The following is a 20505-nucleotide window of genomic DNA, read 5'->3' on the forward strand; positions in this document are numbered from 1 at the left end:
CAAAATACCAAAAATATTACTTTGCTTTCATTACTCTTTTGTTACCGTTACCATCACTATCATATTACTTTGCTACTAAACACTTTGCTGCAGATACTAAGTTTCCAGGTGTGGTTGAATTGACAACTCAGCTGCTAATACTTGAGAATATTCTTTGGCTCCCCTTGTGTCTAATCAATAAATTTGGGTTGAATACTCTACCCTCGAAAGCTGTTGCGATCCCCTATACTTGTGGGTTATCAAGACTAATTTCTGGCGCCGTTGCCGGGGAGCATAGCTCTATTCTTTGAGTCACTTGGGATTTATATCTGCTGGACACTATGAAGAACTTGAGAGATCCAAAAACCAAGATATATCCCTCAAGTATGAGGGGAGGCAAGGAACTGCCATCTAGCTCTGCACTTGATTCACCTTCTGTTATGAGTAAGCTTGCGACACCTAAACCTACTTCTGCTATTCGTTCTGATATATCACATGTTATTGATGATGCTACTTCTGCTATACATGATACTTATGATGAAACTACCTCTATGCCTGATACTACTATGCCACTTAGTGATTTTCTCGAGGAACGACTTGCTAGGGCTAGAGAGATTGAAAATATTGAATCTAATTATGAAGATGAAAGTGATGATGAAGAATCACTTGTTATTCCTAAGGGATATTTATTTGATCAAGATGCTTCTTTAGATATTTTAGCTTGCAAAGATAGATATGAACTTAAAAGGTTATTAGCTAAATGGAATAAGCAATCTCTAAATGCTAGGATGAGACCTGACCCTGCTTTTGCTACTTCACCTATCTGTGTTGCTGATAAGGATTATGAATTCTCTGTTGATCCCGATATAATTACTTTGGTTGAATCTGATCCTTTTCATGGCTATGAATCTGAAACTATTGTAGCACATCTTACTAAGTTAAATGATATAGCCACCCTGTTCACTAATGATGAGAGATCTTGCTACTTTTATATCCTTAAAATATTTCCGTTCTCATTAAAGGGTAATGCTAAGATATGGTTTAATTCTCTTGATCCTGGTTGTGTGCGTAGTCCCCAGGATATGATTTATTACTTCTCTGCTAAATATTTCTCTGCTCATAAGAAACAAGCTGCTTTGAAGGAAATATACAACTTTGTGCAAATTAAAGAAGAGAGTCTCCCACAAGCTTGGGGGAGGCTTCTCAAGTTACTTAATGCTTTGCCTGATCATCCTCTTAAGAAAAATGAAATACTTGATATCTTTTATAATGGACTAACCGATGCTTCCAAAGATTACCTGGATAGTTGTGCTGGTTCTCTTTTCAGGGAAAGAACACCGGATGAAGCTGAAATCTTATTGAATAATATGTTGACAAATGTAATTGGACACCTCCGGAGCCAGCTCCTGAGCCAGCTCCTGCACCAATTAATGATCCTATTCCTAAACCAACTCCAAAGAAGAGGGGTATTCTATTTCTCAATCCTGAAGATATGCAAGAGGCAAAGAAATCTATGAAAGAAAAAGGTATTAAAGCTGAACATGTTAAGAATTTACCTCCTATTGAAGAAATACATGGTCTTAATTTACCGCCTGTTGAAGAAACATATGATCTTAATGCTTTATTTATTGAAGAACCTCCAGACCTCGATAACCCGACACAGGTAGTAAAGGTAAATTCTCTCTATAGATAAGATAAAGCTGAAATCCCTCCTGCTAAAATTGCTAGTCAATGCTTGGATGAATTTGATAATTTTATGATTAAGCAAGAAGACTTCAATGCTTATTTTGGTAGACAATTAAAACAAGATGCTGATATGATTAAATACTTGGGTGATTATATGGCTAATATTAGAGGTGAACTTAAACTTGTTAGCAAATATGCTTCTATGGTAACCACTCAAGTAGAACAAATACTTAAAGCTCAAAAGGAATTGCTCAATGAGATGAATAGTAAGAAAAACAATTATGCTGTTAAAGTGGCTACTAGAACTGGTAGAATGACTCAGGAACCTTTGTATCCTGAAGGCCACCCTAAGAGAATTGAGCAAGATTCTTAGAGAAATAAAATTGATGCACCTAGTTCCTCTAAATGGAAGAAAAAGAAAAATGATAGAACTGTGCAAACTTCTAGTGAACCTATTGCTGAACCACCTGATAATCCAAATGATATATCTATGTCTGATGCTGAAACACAATCTGGCAATGAACATGAACCTAATGATATTGTTAATGATGATGTTCATAATGATGCTCAACCTAGTAATGATAATGATGTAGAAATTGAACCTGCTGTTGATCTTGATAACCCACAATCAAAGAATCAACATTATGATAAAAAGACTTAGTTGCTAGGAAACACGGTAAAGAAAGAGAACCTTGGGTTCAGAAACCCATGCCTTTTCCTCCCAAACCATCCAAGAAAAAGGATGATGAGGATTTTGAGCGCTTTGCTAAAATGATTAGACCCATCTTTTTACGTATGCGATTAACTTATATACTCAAAAACAATCCTTATCTAAGTACATGAAAGATATTATTACAAATAAAAGAAAGATACCGGAAGCTGAAATTTCCACCATGCTTGCTAATTATACTTTTAAGGGTGGGATACCAAAGAAACTTGGAGATATCCAGGAGTACCTACTATACCATGCTCCATTAAAAGAAACTATGTTAAAACTGCTTTATGTGATCTTGGAGCCGGTGTTAGTGTAATGCCTCTCTCTTTATATCGTAGACTTGATTTGAATAAGTTGACACCTACTGAAATATCTTTGCAAATGGCTGATAAATCAACTGCTATACCTGTCGGTATTTGTGAGGATGTGCCTGTTGTGGTTGCAAATGTTACTATTTTAATGGACTTTGTTATTCTTGATATTCCCGAGGACGATAGTATGTCTATTATTCTTGGAAGACCTTTTCTTAATACTGCAGGGGCTGTTATTGATTGCAACAAAGGCAATGTCACTTTTCATGTTAATGGTAATGAGCATACGGTACACTTTCCGAGGAAACAACCTCAAGTTCACAGTATCAATTCTATCGGAAAAATTCCATCGATTATATTTGGAAGATTTGAATTTCCTCTTCCTACTGTCAAGAAGAAATATGATATACTTATTATTGGGGATGTGCATATCCCCGTTGAGGTAACCTGGAGTTATTCGAAACTTCTCCGGTTTCATGTTAATCGGAATGAGTTTGTTAACAAGACTTGATCAACCTTGTTAGTGGATTCCTTTTGACGAGCATGAGATGGATGAAACTAGAAGCACAACCCTCTGTACCCTCTCTATACTTTCTGTTATTTAGTTCAAATAAAATAAAAATAAATAATTTTCTGTCTGTTATGTGATTATCCGTGCAATATAAAAATACCTCGAAAATAAAAGTTCTCCAAATGCCCTGAAACTTAAATATGATTTTTTATAGAATATTTGAGGATTTATGGAACAAAGAACACACCAGGGGGGCCAACCACCTTGCCACGAGGGTGGAGGGCGCGCCCACCCCCCTAGGGCGCGCCCCCTGCCTCGTGGGCCCACGATGACCCTGCTCCACTTATTCTTTCAGCCACACACTTCATCTTCCTCCCCCAAACATGAAAAACCAGCTCAAAGCCGAGTCCAAGCTCGTTTTGTTGCCATTTTCGATCTCCTTGCTCAAAGCACCTCTCACAAAACTGCTTGGGGAGATTGTTCCTTGGTATGTGACTCTTCCATTGGTCCAATTAGTTTTTGTAATAGTGCTTTATTCATTGCAAATTTTTGCTGCTTAGGTGACCCTGTTCTTGAGCTTGCATGTCAAATTTATATGGTCAAAAGTAGTTTTGATGCATGATATATGCTCTAGGCACTTTAGGAGTAGTTGCTATCAATATTATTGAGTTTGGTTTACCTTTATTTTGAAGTTACTAAAAGTTTCAGAATTTTTCAGAAAATGATGAGGAGATTATTGAGGGGCTCATCAAGCCCAAGCTCGAAGGAAAAGGCACCGAAGCCTAAGTATAATTTGCCGCGCACCGTGGAGGTTCGGGCGTGTGAATGGCCCTCCGAGGATTTCTTGAGAGCAGCCGTGATTTATGAAGATTTTCACGAGTTGGCTCATAATGCAGGCTCACCGCTTTCCTCCACGACCAATGCGATCAGCATCTCTTACTCACAAATACCTTTGTGCAAAACTTTCATTTTCATTCTAGGAACTCACCACCTACGGTGGAGTTTCATTTATATGATGAGCATAAGGAGGTGTCACTTTATGATTTTTGTCAGATTTGTTTAGTCCCTTTTGGGGGCAAGACAGAAGAACCACATCATGATGATGTGGAGGGATTTATTAATACTATCACTGTAGGGGAAACTAGGAAGGTTTCCGATGCACGAATCACTAGAATACATTTTCTTGTTTTATGTTACTTTGCATTATTTGCTAGTCGTTGCTTAATTGGACGCGGAAACTGTGGAAACCTTAGTATTCCCGATATTATTATTTTGCTCCAAGGTTTATACAGTGATAACACTTTTAGTATGGGCGGCATTATTGCTAGACGGTTAAGTATGAACCGCAGTAAGGGTCCCATCTTTAGAGGCATCTATGCTACACGCGTAGCTGCACAGTTTAACATACCTATTAGGCATGCTGAGAAGGAAGAAAAAGTGCTGCCTCGTGTTTATTTAGATTATAAAAGTATGGTGGCACATGATTTCATTGTTAAGAATGGGGCAGGAGAGCTTAAATATCAATTGTTCTTTAATAAACATCATCCTGAGACCATTACCTTGCCTGCTCCTGCTTTGTTCGATTTGACTGTAGGCAAGTAGCTTGTTCCGTTGACAGCTATCCATGCCTACCGGAACCCTGCACCAGCCGAGGAGCCAGAACCGGAACCACAATTAGATCCTTCACGACAGTCTAACTATCAGTGGGATCCAGAGATGATTGCCAACCAGTGGCAATCGAAGCCTTCTTCTTCCTCATCACAGTACGACCCCAACAACTATTATTATGGATATCAGCCAGGCCAGCCGTGGCCATAGTCCAACTTAGGCCAAAAGCCTAAGCTTGGGGGAGTACGTATTTCTCACCGACATTACATTTATGTTCACACACACTCATTGCTAGATGTCGGTGCTCATACTTTTCATTGTATCATCCATGCTAGTTTATTTTATTTTATGCTTTCTTCTTGTGTGTTTAATAAACCTTAAGAAAATAAAAAAAATTAGTTGTAGCCTTTAATTAATTTACTTTCCATGCTTGTAGTATTAATTAAAAAGAAAACCCAAAAATATTTCCTGTTCTTCTTTTGCTTGTTGGGAGCTTTCCCGTGTAAATAGTTTTATTTCTTTTCTTTTCTTTGGGGGTCAGTAGAAGAAGACCATGATTAAATTGTTGAAGTGGCTCTTATATGCTTTATTGTTGATTTAACCTAGAGCCCATATTGCCTTGTCTTCTCCTGTTTATTGAATGCTCGCAGATTCCAGCTTAGTCCAATGCACGTGCACTCTTATTATTATTCACATCGTTCGGTCGTGCAAGTGAAAGGCAATTATGATGATATATGATGGACTGACTGAGATGAGAAAAGCTGGTACGAACTCGACCTCTTTTGTTTTTGTAAATATGATGAGTTCATCGTTCTTGATTCAGCTTGTTATGAATAAACATGTTTGCAATGACAAATAGAGATCATAGTTGCTTGTGCCATCCTTGATTAGCTATGAATTATAATGGTTTACCTTGCGTGCCAACATGCTATTAAAATGGTTATGATGTGGTATGATAGGGTGGTATCCTCCTCTGAATGATTTAAGTGACTTGACTTGGCACATGTTCACGCATGTAGTTGAAACAAATCAACATAGCCTTCATGATATTTATGTTCATGGTGGATTATATCCTACTCATGCTTGCATCCAATGTTTATTAATTTTAATGCATGTACATGGCTGTTGTCGCTCTCTAGTTGGTTGCTTCCCAGTCTTTTGCTAGCCTTCACCTGTACTAAGCGGGAATACTGCTTGTGCATCCAAACACCTTAAAACCCCAAAGTTATTCCAGATGTGTCCACTATACCTTCCTATATGCGGTATCTACCTGCCGTTCCAAGTAAATTTGTATGTGCCAAACTCTAAACCTTGAAATAATTATCCTGTTTTGTATTCTTGAATAGCTCGTGTATCAACTAGGGCTGTCCGTATCTTCCATGTTAGGTGGGTTATTCTCAAGAGGAGTGGACTCCGCTCCTCACTCACGAGATAAAGGGCTAGTCACCGGGATGCCCAGTCCCATGCTTTATGCAAACTAAATCAAAATAATTGCAAACAAAACTCCCCCTGGGACCTGATGTATGTTGGAGGCACTCGTTGTTTCGAGCAAGCCATGGATTGATGTTTGTTGGTGGAGGGGGAGTATAAACTTTACCATTCTGTTTGGGAACCGCCTATAATGTGTGTAGCATGGAAGATATTGCCATCTCTTGGTTGTTATGTTGACAATGAAAGTATACCGCTCAAAATATTATTCACCTCTATTTCAAAACTGAGCTCTGGCACCTCTACAAATCCCTGCTTCCCTCTGCGAAGGGCCTATCAATTTACTTTTATGTTGAGTCATCACCCTCTTATTAAAAAGCACTAGCTGGAGAGCGCAGCTGTCATTTGCATTCATTACGGTTAATTTATATTGGGTGTGACTATTATTGGATATCTTTTACCATGAATTACAATGTCTAGTCAGTCCTTGATCTTTAAAGGTACTCTACATTTATGTTTTGTGGTCTCAGAAAGGGCTAGCGAGATACCATCTTGTTATATCATATTATGATTGTTTTGAGAAAGTGCTGTCATCCGATTTTTATTATTATGGCTTGCTAGTTGATTATGCTATTGATATGAGTAAACATGAGACCTGAGAATTATTGCAAATATAGTTAGTTATAACCTTTGCTGAAAACTTGAATGCTAGCTTGACATATTTATAACAACAAGAGCAAACAGAGTTTGTAAAAGTTTTTCTTCATTTCTTTCAGTTTGTCAACTGAATTGCTTGAGGACAAGCAAGGGTTTAAGCTTGGGGGAGTTGATACGTCTCCAACGTATCTACTTTTCCAAACACTTCTGCCCTTGTTTTGGACTCTAACTTGTATGATTTGAATGGAACTAACCCGGACTGACGCTCTTTTCAGCAGAATTTCCATGAATGTTGTTTTATGTGCAGAAAACAAAAGTTCTCGGAATGACCTGAAACTCCACGGGATATCTTACAATAAATAATAAAAAAATCCTCGCCAAAAATGAAGACCAGGGGGCCCACACCCTTCTCACGAGGGTGGGGGCGCGCCCCCTACCTCGTGGGCCCCCTGGAGACCCCCCGACTCCAACTCCAACTCTATATAACTGCTTTCAGGGAGAAAAAATAGAGGAGAAGAAATCATCACGTTTTACGATACGGAGCCGCCGCCAAGCCCTAAAACCTCTTGGGAGGGCTGATCTGGAGTCCGTTCGGGGCTCCGGAGAGGGGGATTCGTCGCCGTCGTCATCATCAACCATCCTCCATCACCAATTTCATGATGCTCACCGCCGTGCGTGAGTAATTCCATCGTAGGCTTGCTAGACGGTGATGGGTTGGATGGGATTCACCATGTAATCAAGTTAGTTTTGTTAGGGTTTGATCCCTAGTATCCACTATGTTCTGAGATTGATGTTGCTATGACTTTGCTATGCTTAATGCTTGTCACTAGGGCCCGAGTGCCATGATTTCAGATATGAACCTATTATGTTTTCATCAATATATGAGAGTTCTAGATCCTATCTTGCAAGTCTATAGTCACCTATTATGTGTTATGATCCGTTAACCCCGAAGTGACAATAATCGGGATACTTACTGGTGATGACCGTAGTTTGAGGAGTTCATGTATTCACTATGTGCTAATGCTTTGTTCCGGTTCTCTAATAAAAGGAGGCCTTAATATCCCTTAGTTTCCGTTAGGGCCCCACTGCCATGGGAGGGTAGGACAAAAGATGTCATGCAAGTTCTTTTCCATAAGCACGTATGACTATATTCGGAATACATGCCTACATTACATTGACAAATTGGAGCTAGTTCTGTGTCACCCTATGTTATGACTGTTACATGATGAACCGCATCCGGCATAATTATCCATCATTGATCCGATGCATACGAGCTTTCCATATACTGGTTGACGCTTATTTACTTTCCTGTTGCTATTGTTACAATCACTACAAAATACCAAAAATATTACTTTGCTTTCATTACTCTTTTGTTACCGTTACCATCACTATCATATTACTTTGCTACTAAACACTTTGCTGCAGATACTAAGTTTCCAGGTGTGGTTGAATTGACAACTCAGCTGCTAATACTTGAGAATATTCTTTGGCTCCCCTTGTGTCGAATCAATAAATTTGGGTTGAATACTCTACCCTCGAAAGCTGTTGCGATCCCCTATACTTGTGGGTTATCACTACACGTTAGGATTGTCCCTAAAATTCAACCCGCGTCTTGTTATATCCCGAAAATTCAGATATCGTGCTCCCAAAACTGGCGCCTTCACAACCCGCGCCTTGCTATCCCGAAATTACAACGCGCGCGAAAACTCCCTCCAGCTGCCAAATCCGGACACGTGAAATCCCCCTTCTAACCCTGAGCCGAAAGGGCCGCTAGGTCAAATCGGTGGGGCGTACTTTTGTAACACACCCTACATTTTGGACAAGCGCGTCCCCAAGTCATTCTTCACCCCCTCCCATCACCCCTTTTCGCCATTCGAAATCCCAGGCCGCCATGACCTCTCCGCTCCAGCCGCGAAACCCCACCCTCCTTCGTCCGCCACGTCACCGCTACCCAGCCGGAGCCTCTTCCCCGACGATGTCATCCACCGCAACAGCTCGACGTCCCTCGTCCACCTCCCCGGATGAGGATCCATCGTCCATCTCGTCGTCCCGCTGGTTCAGCCGTCCCGTCCTCCACCTCCAAGGAGCTGCTTCGATGATCGCCTCGTTTATCGCGGTTGCTCCATCCCCACAGTGCCGCCTTAACCCGCTCCACCGGAACCGCAGCATCCTCCCCAACTCCTCGGACGAAGTCGAGGCCTACTCGGCGCCACCAAAGAGGTTGTACACTCATCACATCGCACCTTCTCCTTAACTCGACCTCCCGGCGCTGACAGTGCTCCATCCCGCACCCCCATGGAGCGGCTGCCTTGAAGCTGGCACCGCGGGCGACATCTCCACGGCGGCTCTTCCCCAGTGCGAGGCCCCTTCAGCGGTGGCCATACCAGCCGGATCTGCTGCTGCTGCTCCGGCTCTCACTCGCTCGCTCGCGCTTCTGCTGCTCCTCCGGATCTCGCTCGATCGCCCGCTCGCCCAGCTGCTGCTGCTCTCCCCCTCGCTCGTGCTACTGCTCTGCTCCGATTAAGCCACACTTCAGTCGACTGAATCGACTTTTGGGTTAGTCGATTTTCAGGGGTTGGGGGGCTCGCCGGAGTTAAGGAAGAACCACCCGCAGCGGGGATGGGGGCTCACCGGAGAGGTACCCCACTATCTATCTTAGGGTTCAGGGTGGGGGCGGGGGCCTAGAGGGCTGGCCGGGGCGGCGGTGGCGAGTTGTTTCGGGATGGCGAGGCGGTGCTGGGGCCGGCGGTTCGGCCGGTGGTGGCTGGCGGCTCAGGGGGGGTGCAGGTTGAAGATGAACTGCAGGCCCTCCCTAAACTACATGTCAAGTGCCTCTCTGCTACCATTGCGTTCAGTTTCGACAGTAGCATTCAGATTCCACAGTAAATTTCAGTTTCGGTAGTTAAGTTCAGAGTCAACAGTTTTTACCTCATCTGTTGTAGTCAGGTGGTTTTTGGTGATGTTAATTTTACATCCATTTTACATCATCTATTGGAGATGCTATTAGAATCCCACTTGAGATTGACGATGTCTGTCTTGTGCTGCTTCAGCCTTGGCGTCTTACGGCTCACCAGAGCTGCTCCAACGACAGAACAATCCATCACAACAGAGCAGTACCCTGGACGCTGTCTACAGATTCCTCAGATCTTCCTCCACACCTCCGACAACCACCTCTGCCTCAACTGCTTCAGCGACCAACCCAATGATGCTGAGGTCGACACGGCTACGGCAAAGAGGTTGTACACTTGTTGCATCACTTATTACTATACATTCACGTCGATCCATTAGGGCTATTTTGGTTCAACGGAAAAACGTCGATCCACTGGTTGTTACCATCACTCTAATTTTCTGCATGCTCTCCTTACATAATCTCACCATATTTTTTTCGTATGCATGTCAGATATTGTACACAGTCATGCTGAACATGTAGAGAAAAAGAGAAGAGTTTTGCGCGGCAATACAATGTCATGCAGACATCGCTCCATGGTGGGTTCAATGGCAAACCCTCCTCACCCCTCTCCAGATTGTAATCCAGAGGAAGATATCTGTTCTGAGGCGGATTCAGACGCCGCTGACCAGTCCTATTTACCCCCCAAGGTGTTTGCTCTACCTTGGAATGATGATGTTAGTCATATCATGCATATGTTGCCTTGCAGTGCCTACTTTTAACATCATATATGTCATCTACTTAGTTTAGACATGTTCTGTAATGCCACCTGTTTAGTTTCTATATCATATATGGGAATTATGCAGTCTCATGTCTTTTAGCCGACCATAATATATGTGAAATGTGCAATGCCATCCTGTTTAACCAGGCATCATATATTTGAATGATATCTTGCCCATCCTTTTCTTCATTACATTTCCATTTGTCGACAATGTTTGTACATTAAACTACTCTTCCTGTGAATCAGCCATTTGGGTGGGAGATGGAAAAATCTGGAGTGAAAACAAGGCCTTCAGAGCAGACAGTGCTACTTGCCGAAGCAGATCTCTTGTTGTGCCCCGATAGCTCCTCGGAGATGGATTTAGAGATAGATGACCAGTCCTATTCCCCCACTGAGGTGTATGCTCTAACTTGGCACGATTATACTGCTCATATCATGCATACAGTGTCTTGCATTGCATAGTTTAGACATCATATACACAATATTCACCACCATGTTCTTAGTTCAGACATCATATCGAATGCCCTCTGTTTAGCATGTAAATCACATATGTGAATTAAATGATGCGATCTTGATTACTTAGATAACATGTAGGTGAATTATGTTATGCAATCCTGTTTAGTTATTCATCATATCTTTGAATTATGTTATGCTATGCTATCCAGTTTAGATAGACATCATATATGTGAAATTATGTCATGCTATTCGTTTTTGTTAAACAATATACATGTCAACTATTTCATGCCCTCTTTTTTCCACACTATCTATTGCATCTGTCTCTCATACAATGTCTGTACATTCAACTATGTTTCCTGTTTATCAGCCATTTGAATTGGAGCGGGTGATGCCAGTATCTAGTGGACTAAAAACACGGTATTCAAATAAAACAGTGCTACCTCTTGGTGGAGATAGCACCCCGGTTGTACATGCACAAGAACCAGCCCTACCACACATAACCCAAACTCTCGCAAATTGTACCCCTACTGCGATGGACAGAGAACCAGCTTCACCCAATCTAACCCCAACCCCAGCCGATAGTAACCCAGTTCCTGTTGACATAGCACCATCTCCACCACAGAGCTCCCAAACAAGAGCAGTTAGTAAGGCAGCTCCAATGCCCAAAGGGCCAGTACTATCACGGCGAACCCCAACTCCACCAGTTAGTATGCCTATTCCTGTGGAGGAAGCACAACCAGCTAGTCGTAGTTTAGCATCTATCGCATTTGATGTTGTTAAATCGTATGTGCGTATCTTCCCATCTTGGAAATATTATACTGAAGATGAAGGAAAATGCCAGTTGCAGGTGTTTTTACAGGAGTTATGTGTAAGTAATGTTATTCATGGCAATTACTTTGCTTCGTCCCATACATCCTACCTCCATGATGGTTATAATACAGCAATTTTTCCCATTTTTCTCTATAGAGAAGGACCGATTTGGAAACTCGGGATGAGGTAACCTATGCTAATACCTCTGCTATCTTCAAGAATGCTTGGTGGCAGTATCGGAATTACCTAAAGAAAATGTACTTCACCGGCAAAGAAACTCATCAAATCCCCTTACGTTCTCCTGAGACACATTTACTGGACGATGGCTGGGAATGCCTTCTTCTATACTGGTCCCGAACCAAGCATGTGGTAAGGTCTATGAGCTCATTTTCTATTTTCAAGTATTATATTCTTGCGTCTTACTGTACTTTGTTCATGTAGTACAAGTGCCTAAACCTGAAGAACAACTGTTCTAATTTAAGATTCCATTGCTATCATAGTTCAAAAAAGCACTAGGCGTTAATTGTGCATTTTGCCACCGCCTTGCGCTTTACTGACCAAAGTGCATGCTTATGCGCAGTTATGCGTAGTTATGTGCAATGCGTTTTGCCATCGCCTAGAGCCTAGGCGCGCTTAAGCGCTCGCTTAGGCGCGCCTTTTTTTAACTATGATTGCTTTGCTCTTGTATCACTGTATTTACTCATACAAACTTATTTTTAAATTGAAGGATCCAATCGAAACTCCAATGGCACAGCAGGTATGTTCACACATGTTTCTTTAACATGTTTGCTCTTATCAATAGCTCTGTTAATTTCAATTTCAATTGTGTCTATAGTTGACTTTCATATCATGCACATTAATAGCATCACAACAGAGCCAATAGTGTTGTTGTACATGTAGACCCATGGTACCAAACTGAAATCTTGTTATGCCGTGTAGTTTCCCATGCTTTGTATTCTTTCACTTCTGCTTTGTCTTGAACTGATATGATTTGAACAGTGTCTCTATTTTGATTTAGTAAGACAATGCAGTGACCATAGGACATAGATATATGTTTGTTTGATGCTTTTATTACGTACTAGTACTTGGCAATAGAAGACTTGGTAGTTTAATCCTGTCCACCTTACTAATGAACTGGTTCACCGAAATGAGTTTCATATACTAGTAATGCTAAACTTGTTATGTGTCTGCTTGTTTCTTATTTTAGAATGCTGACAGAATATTGGGGAAAACTGCCTTATTAAGCAATGGTAAAGGAAGTAATGCAGATAAGGTTCAGGATAGTGACACATCCTTGTTGGTCTCCAACAAAGCTGATAAAACACCTAAGGAAGACTATCTTGAAGACAGCGAGACAACCCCAAAGTCCTGTCTTGGTTTAGTGTTCAAGTTACTGGCCACTACCGCTTGCACAAGCTATTCAAACTCACTGTCTGAATCAGTTTGGTTTCTTGAGCCTCAACTACAAGCTAAAAGACATCGATCAGCTGTGTTGCGACAAGAAGCGGAAGGACTGCGGAAGTCCTGGAGCATTCAGATGCATACTGTCTGTGTCAAAACCGGCGGATCTCGGGTTGGGGGTCCCGAACTGTGCTTCTAAGGCGGATGGTAACAGGAGGCAGGGGACACGATGTTTTACCCAGGTTCGGGCCCTCTTGATGGAGGTAAAACCCTACGTCCTGCTTGATTATTCTTAATAATATGAGTAGTACAAGAGTTGATCTACACAAGATCGGAGAGGCTAAACCCTAGAAGCTAGCCTATGGTATGATTGCATGTTGTCCTACAGACTAAAACCCTCCGGTTTATATAGACACCGGAGGGGGCTAGGGTTACACAAAGTCAGTTACAAAGGAGGAGATATACATATCCGTATTGCCTAGCTTGCCTTCCACGCCAAGTAGAGTCCCATCCAGACACGGGACGAAGTCTTCAATCTTGTATCTTCATAGTCCAATAGTCCGGCCAAAGGATATAATCCGGCTGTTCGGATACCCCCTAATCCAGGACTCCCTCAGTAGCTCCCGATCCAGGCTTCAATGACGATGAGTCCGACGCGCAGTATTGTCTTCGGCATTGCAAGGCGGGTTATTCTCCAAATTTCGAATGTTTGTTAGGCAGTGTCGGGCCCCATAAATGTTGGACCTCTTGGCTTCTGCGCCAAATAAGGTCTATCTTCCATGCGTCGAATGAATACGAGGAGCCATGGCATTTTTACATTCGCCCCCCTAGCCAGATAAATAAATTGTCTATTAAAGAGATGGGGATTCTTAGATACAATCCATACCATCCCCCCAGCGAGAATCCGTCGGAGCGTGCTTCGGAAAAATCCACTCTAGCATGGCCGACCTCCGCAGCTCCTCCTCGTGCCCCCGTAGCCCTAAGCCCGGTGATTGGGAGAGGTGTTCTATCCCACACAGTCGATTAGTCGAACTGCAGACCAAGGGATTTCTCCCTCCAGCGTATATGGTTCCCGTCCGAGCCGGGCTCGCCACCTACAATGGCGGGGAGCAAGCGGAGAGCTTCCCCAGCCCCTCTACGGGGGAGCGGGTATGCCTTGTTCCTTACTTATTAAGGGGACTCGGATTTCCAATTCATCCGTTCCTCCGCGGCTCCTGGAGTTTTACGGCCTCCAACTGCATAATTTCACCCCTGCTTCCATATTACACATCGCCGGCTATGTTGCCCTCTGCGAGTTATTCCTGGGCTGCGAGGCTCATTTCGAGTTGTGGAAAAGGTTATTTTGCCTCGTCCCCCGCACACAGGAGGGGTCACTTTATCAAGTGGGCGGAGCCAAAATATGGCGCATCGCCGAAACCGGATACCTGTCCGGTACTCCGAAGAAGACGTCCGAGGACTGGCCTTCGGAATGGTTTTATATGGAGGACGTCCCCCTTCCGGACCTTGTTCGGCGGGGTCTATCTGAGTTCAATAATGCTCCGCTGAAGAAACGCCGAAGTTGGCGCCCATGGAGCCCCCAGGAGGAAGACAATGGAGAAGTCCTTTACCTAATGAACCGGATTAAAGCGCTGGCTCAATCAGGATTGACAATAATCGAGGTTATGTCAATATGTATAATGCGGGGAGTATAGCCACTTCAATATCGAGGGCACCCCCTGTGGTGTTTTAACGGGGAAGACGATGCCACCCGTTGCGGGCGCAAGGGTCCGGACAATGCTGCTGCTTTAGCAAAAATCCTGTCCAAGCTGTTCAAGGGAGAGGAAGAGGATTTTTTTCGCATCAAACGACGGGATGGATTCTCCATGTACAACCCTCCAAGCTGGGTGAGTTATATCTCCTTACTCCCATTCTTCCCGCATTCTTTGTTGCAGGTACTCACCTTGCCATTTTACGGCAGGAACTGCAAAAAGCCATAAAGGAGGTTTACAGCCCATCCCCACAACCAGAGGACCCCAACCAGGCCCTCGGTCCCGGACTCGAAGAAGATCCGGACATATTCGTGGAGCTGATAGACCGACAGTTCTATCAATTGAGCTGTGATGGCGCCATGGTGGCCATTACGGCCGACTATCCCGGACTGCTCCCTGCGTTGCTCGTAAGAAAAACCAAAATCCCAACTCCGAAAACTAGGATCCCCTTTTAGACACTTCACCTACCATATACATATGGTGTTTTACAGGGAAGGCATTCGGGACGCCGTGCCGAACCCGCAGCAACTCGTCAACAAGAGGCGCCGAGGCCGGGTAGGCCAAAAAGGAAGGTGGTCAGGACGGAGACGCCGGCGCAGAGGTATGACAAAAACCCCGCTCCGTGGTTGTCATCTTTCTCAAAATGTAATGACGTCCATGTTTCTTTAACAGAAAAAACGCTTGCCAGAATATGTCCGGTGAGGCTGCCGATCATGCTTCCACCAGTCAGGCTCCAGGGCCGGACATAGAGGCGGAAGCCGACATGGGGCGGACGCTGGATACTCCCCCTACAGAGGATGCGGATAGACTATCCGCTACAAATTCAGAAGTGGAGAGCGCCATGAATCATAGGCGTCGTCGGGCCGTACTCCGTGACGCTTGCTTCTCACCAGAGGCATTTGATGCCTTCAATTCTGGAGACGCGTACCTCCGTGCTGCTCAAAATGGTCTACCAGAGCCACGGACCAGTATGTAAGGGATGTACGGGTAAGCAAATCTGACGATTATATGTATCAGTAGCCCCTGAGACTTGAAACAGTTAGCAGAACTGATTTAAGGATCATATATTGTGCAGGTTCTTACAGAGAAGAATACTCGACTGTCACAGGAGCTTGAAGAATGCAAGACCCAACTTCGGGCCGCTGTTGCCGCATTGAAGGAATCTAAAAAGTCCCCAGCTGGTAACATTCGTTTCAAAGAATTATAGGTACCATATAGTGTGCGGCGTGGCTGTAGATCTAACAATAGATATTGCAGATGAATCCAGAGAGAATCCGGAGGACCATCATGTCGTACGACAGCTAAAGGCTGGCGAACGCGTGCTGACTGAGGTCAGGCAGGAGAAAAACAATCTCCAAGACGCCAATACCAAGCTGAGCGTGGAACTAAAAGATGTTCGAGCCCAGCTTGCGGACTCCGAGAAGGAGAATAAGCAGCTTCGATGCGGCATTTTCATTAAGTGCTTGAACGGACCCTTAAAAATGGGGTGGCAGAGAAGCCGGCTAACAAAGTTATGTCTGCAGGTATGCTAATGGGTCGCACTGCGGAGGAGATGCCCGGGTCTGCGGGTGATCTTCTATCCGAGCTCTCACAACTGCACGAACAAGTTCGGCAGGTGATGCAAGGTATTGCCCAGGCCTTGTGGCCATCCGTCTACCTGCTAGAAGGTATTGGAGAGCTTGCGGAGAAGCTCAAGGGAGCGCGGCGGCGCTTCGGATTATGGAAGATATTGGCCTGCCGTCAAGGTGCCAGGGAAGCCTGGGCCATGGTGAAGACGCGGTATACCAAGACTGACCCAAACCACATGGCCGAGGTCGGACCCGTGGGGCCCGATGGGAAAGAGATCCCCATTAGCTTAGTGTATGGGCAAGTAGAATTAGCCGCAAAGTATTCCCAATAGGATTGTAGGCTAGACAGCCTGTTGGATGGTATAGAAGAGGAATTTAGTCAGTCTACATGACTATGTAATTAAAGTGACATGTATAATGCCTTCTAGCCGGATTGTAAATCATTTGTCATGGCGGACCTTTTCGCTTCAACCTCGGGACCCGATAGTCCGGAGTGTGTCTGAATATCCGCTCAGTTATATAAGAACCGGGGTATGCGTGGAAACCAGGCGTAGGGGTCATTAGTGCTTGAACAGACAAGTACCCAACTAGTTATGTTATATTACATGGGTAGTAAGAAACATCTTCCAGGGATAATAGTTCCGTTAGGTGTTCCTTTCCCTGTGTACACATGCCCTAAAGTGCATGTCCGTACCGCGATAAGAGACGCAGGAAAAAACATCTGGGGGCACATATGGAAAATAAATAAAAATCATCTTTTGTTCACCGACCGAAAATTCCCTTAAGAACGCTAGCTTTCGGCTTCACCCAGTCTGAGGTACACATCTGGCTGACCCGGCAGTAACAATTGCAGAGGTGCTCCCCTTATGCCCTAGCCAAATTGACGGGAACATAGGGCATAAATACAAGAGCCAGGCAACCCATCTTGGCCAAAACTTAAGTCATATCGATGCATATAATGGCGAAGAAAAGGTACATGCGGAAGAATAACACATGTGCGGGGCATGAAGCCCAGATAGATAATTAAGCTTCTGTGTAAGAAGCCCCCAGGTATAATGAGCGCGGTTAGCGCGTCTATAGTGTGCAAGTGAGGCACAAGTTGGCCCTTGAAGGCCTTGAGAAAGAATAAAAAGAAAGAAAGAGAAAAAAGACAGATAATGTATATGCAAAAATGGACAGAGGAAGGAGACGAACATAGAGTCCGGCGCTAGGCGTAGAATCTTCGGAGCCTGGCTGCGTTCCATGGGTTCCGCTCAAGTCGATTATTCGATGCATCCCGCAGACGGTACGCTCCACCGGTCGGAACTTGGTCAATAATGAAATGACCTTCCCATTTGGGCTTGAGCTTGGTCTTTTTCTTCTCCGGCAGGCGTAGAACTAACTTGCCAACGTTATAAGTTTTGGCCCGTACTTCTCTGCTTTGGTATCTGCGAGCCTGTTGGTGATAGAATGCGGAACGGGCTTTTGCCACGTCGCGCTCCTCCTCCAGACTGTCCAGACTGTCCTGCCGATCGAGCTCGGCTTCTCTTTCTCCGTACATGCGCACTCGAGGTGAGTCATGAATTATGTCGCAGGGCAGAACTGCTTTTGCGCCGTACACCATAAAGAAGGGTGTGTATCCGGTAGTATGATTCGGTGTGGTCCGCGGAGTCGAGCTCCTCTACCCAGTGCATGTTAGACTCCTTTAAGGACCGCACTAATCTGGGTTTGATGCCGCTCATGATAAGACCATTTGCTCGCTCAACTTGGCCATTGGTTTGTGGGTGATAGACGGAAGCATAATCGAGCTTGATGCCCATGTTGCTGCACCAGAGTTTTACCTCGACGGCCATGAAGTTCATGACGTTGTCAGTGATGATGCTCTGGGGTACGCCATAACAGTGTACAACCCCGGATATGAAGTTTATCACCGGTCCGTATTCGGCTGTTTTAACAGGTTTGGCTTCTATCCATTTGGTGAATTTATCCACCATGACCAGTAAGTATTTTTTCTTATGGGCTCCCCCTCTAAGGGGTCCAACCATGTCAAGCCCCCAGACCGCGAAGGGCCAGGTAATGGGGATTGTTTGGAGGGCGCTGGGTGGCATGTGGCTTTGGTTTGCAAAAAGCTGGCAACCGACGCAGCGTTGGACCAAGTCCTGTGCATCTGCTCGGGCCGACGGCCAATAAAAACCTGTACGGAAGGCCTTGCTTACAAGGGCCCGGGCTGCGGCGTGCTGGCCGCCGAGTCCGGCGTGAATTTCCGCCAAAAGCTTCCGCACTTCCTCTTCGGAGATGCACCTTTGAAGGACTCCGGTAGTGATTTTTTTATACAGCTCTCCCTCGTGGACCCTGTAGGCTTTAGATCGCCGCACTATGCAGCGTGCCTCATTTTGGTCCTCGGGAAGTTCCTGCCTAGTTAGGTAGGCCAGGAATGGTTCTGTCCAGGGGGCGATGATGGCCATTATTACGTGGGCTGAAGGTGTGATTTCGGTGGCAGAGCCTCCGATTATGTCAGTGTTCGGTATCGGGCGTTTTGGCCGAGTCCGGACTATTGTTACCGGTGTCCCCTTCCCATACCACGGATGGCTTAAACAACCTCTCCAAAAAGATGTTGGGGGGGGACCGCATCGCGTTTTGCGCCGATGCGGGCAAGGATATCCACTGCCTGATTGTTTTCCCGAGCCACATGGTGAAATTCGAGCCCCTCGAACTGAGCTGACATCTTTAGGACGGCGTTTCGATAGGCCGCCATCTTCCGATCCTTGGCATCGAAGTCTCCATTTATTTGGGATATTACGAGGTTCGAATCCCCATGCACCTCCAGGCGTTGAATGCCCATGGAGACTGCCATCCAAAGACCATGCAACAGGGCTTCGTATTCGGGTGCGTTGTTGGAGTCTGTATACAGTATCTGTAGTACGTATTAAACAGTATCTTCGGTTGGGGACGTCAGGACGATGCCAGCCCCCAGACCAGCCAGCATTTTGGAGCCGTCGAAGTGCATGATCCAATTGGAGTATGCGTCGTACTCTTTAGGGAGTTCGGCTTCCGTCCATTCGGCGACAAAGTTGGCCAATACTTGCGATTTAATGGCTCGCCGAGGTTTGTATGTTATGTCAAACGGGAGGAGCTCAATGGCCCATTTGGCAATCCAGCCCGTGGCATCGCGGTTGTTTATAATATCATTAAGTGACACTTCCGAGGCTACTGTAATAGAACACTCTTGAAAGTAGTGTCGCAGCTTCCGGGATGCCATGAATACCGCATAGGCTATCTTTTGATAATGTGGGTACCGTGATTTGCATGGAGTGAGGACAGTGGATACATAATATACCGGCTTTTGAAGAGGGAATTTATGTCCGTCCGCTTCTCGTTCGACGACGAGCACTGCGCTTACCACCTGATGAGTTGCCACAATGTATAACAGCATTGGTTCGCCAATGTTTGGCGCGGCCAGGATTGGGTTGCTTGCCAGTATGGCTTTTATTCCTTCTAATCTGGCAGTGGCAGCGTCCGTCCACTCAAAGTGTTCGGTGCACCGAAGGAGGCGATAAAGGGGTAATGCATTTTCTCCTAAGCGGGAGATAAAGCGGCTTAGAGCCGCCACACATCCAGTTAATTTCTGGATTTGTTTGAGGTCTGTTGGGGTAGCCAACTATGACAAAGCTCGGATTTTGGCCGGATTAGCTGCAATTCCTCTACTGGAGACAATGAAGCCCAGGAGCTTTCCGGCTGGTACGCCGAAAACGCATTTTTCCGGATTGAGCCTGATGTCATATGTTCGGAGGTTGTCGAATGTGAGCCTCAAGTCGTCTATTAGAGAGTCGACGTGTTTGGTTTTGACGACCACATCATCTACGTAGGCCTCTACTATTTTGCCAATCTGTTTCTCCAGACATGTCTGAATCATGCGCTGATATATTGCGTCGGTGTTTTTGAGCCCAAAGGCATTGTGTTGAAACAGAAGGGGCCTTATG

Source organism: Triticum urartu, chromosome 1A (assembly GCF_056163025.1).
Source record: "Triticum urartu cultivar PI428250 chromosome 1A, HENAU_Tu73, whole genome shotgun sequence".
Lineage (NCBI taxonomy): Eukaryota > Viridiplantae > Streptophyta > Magnoliopsida > Poales > Poaceae > Triticum > Triticum urartu.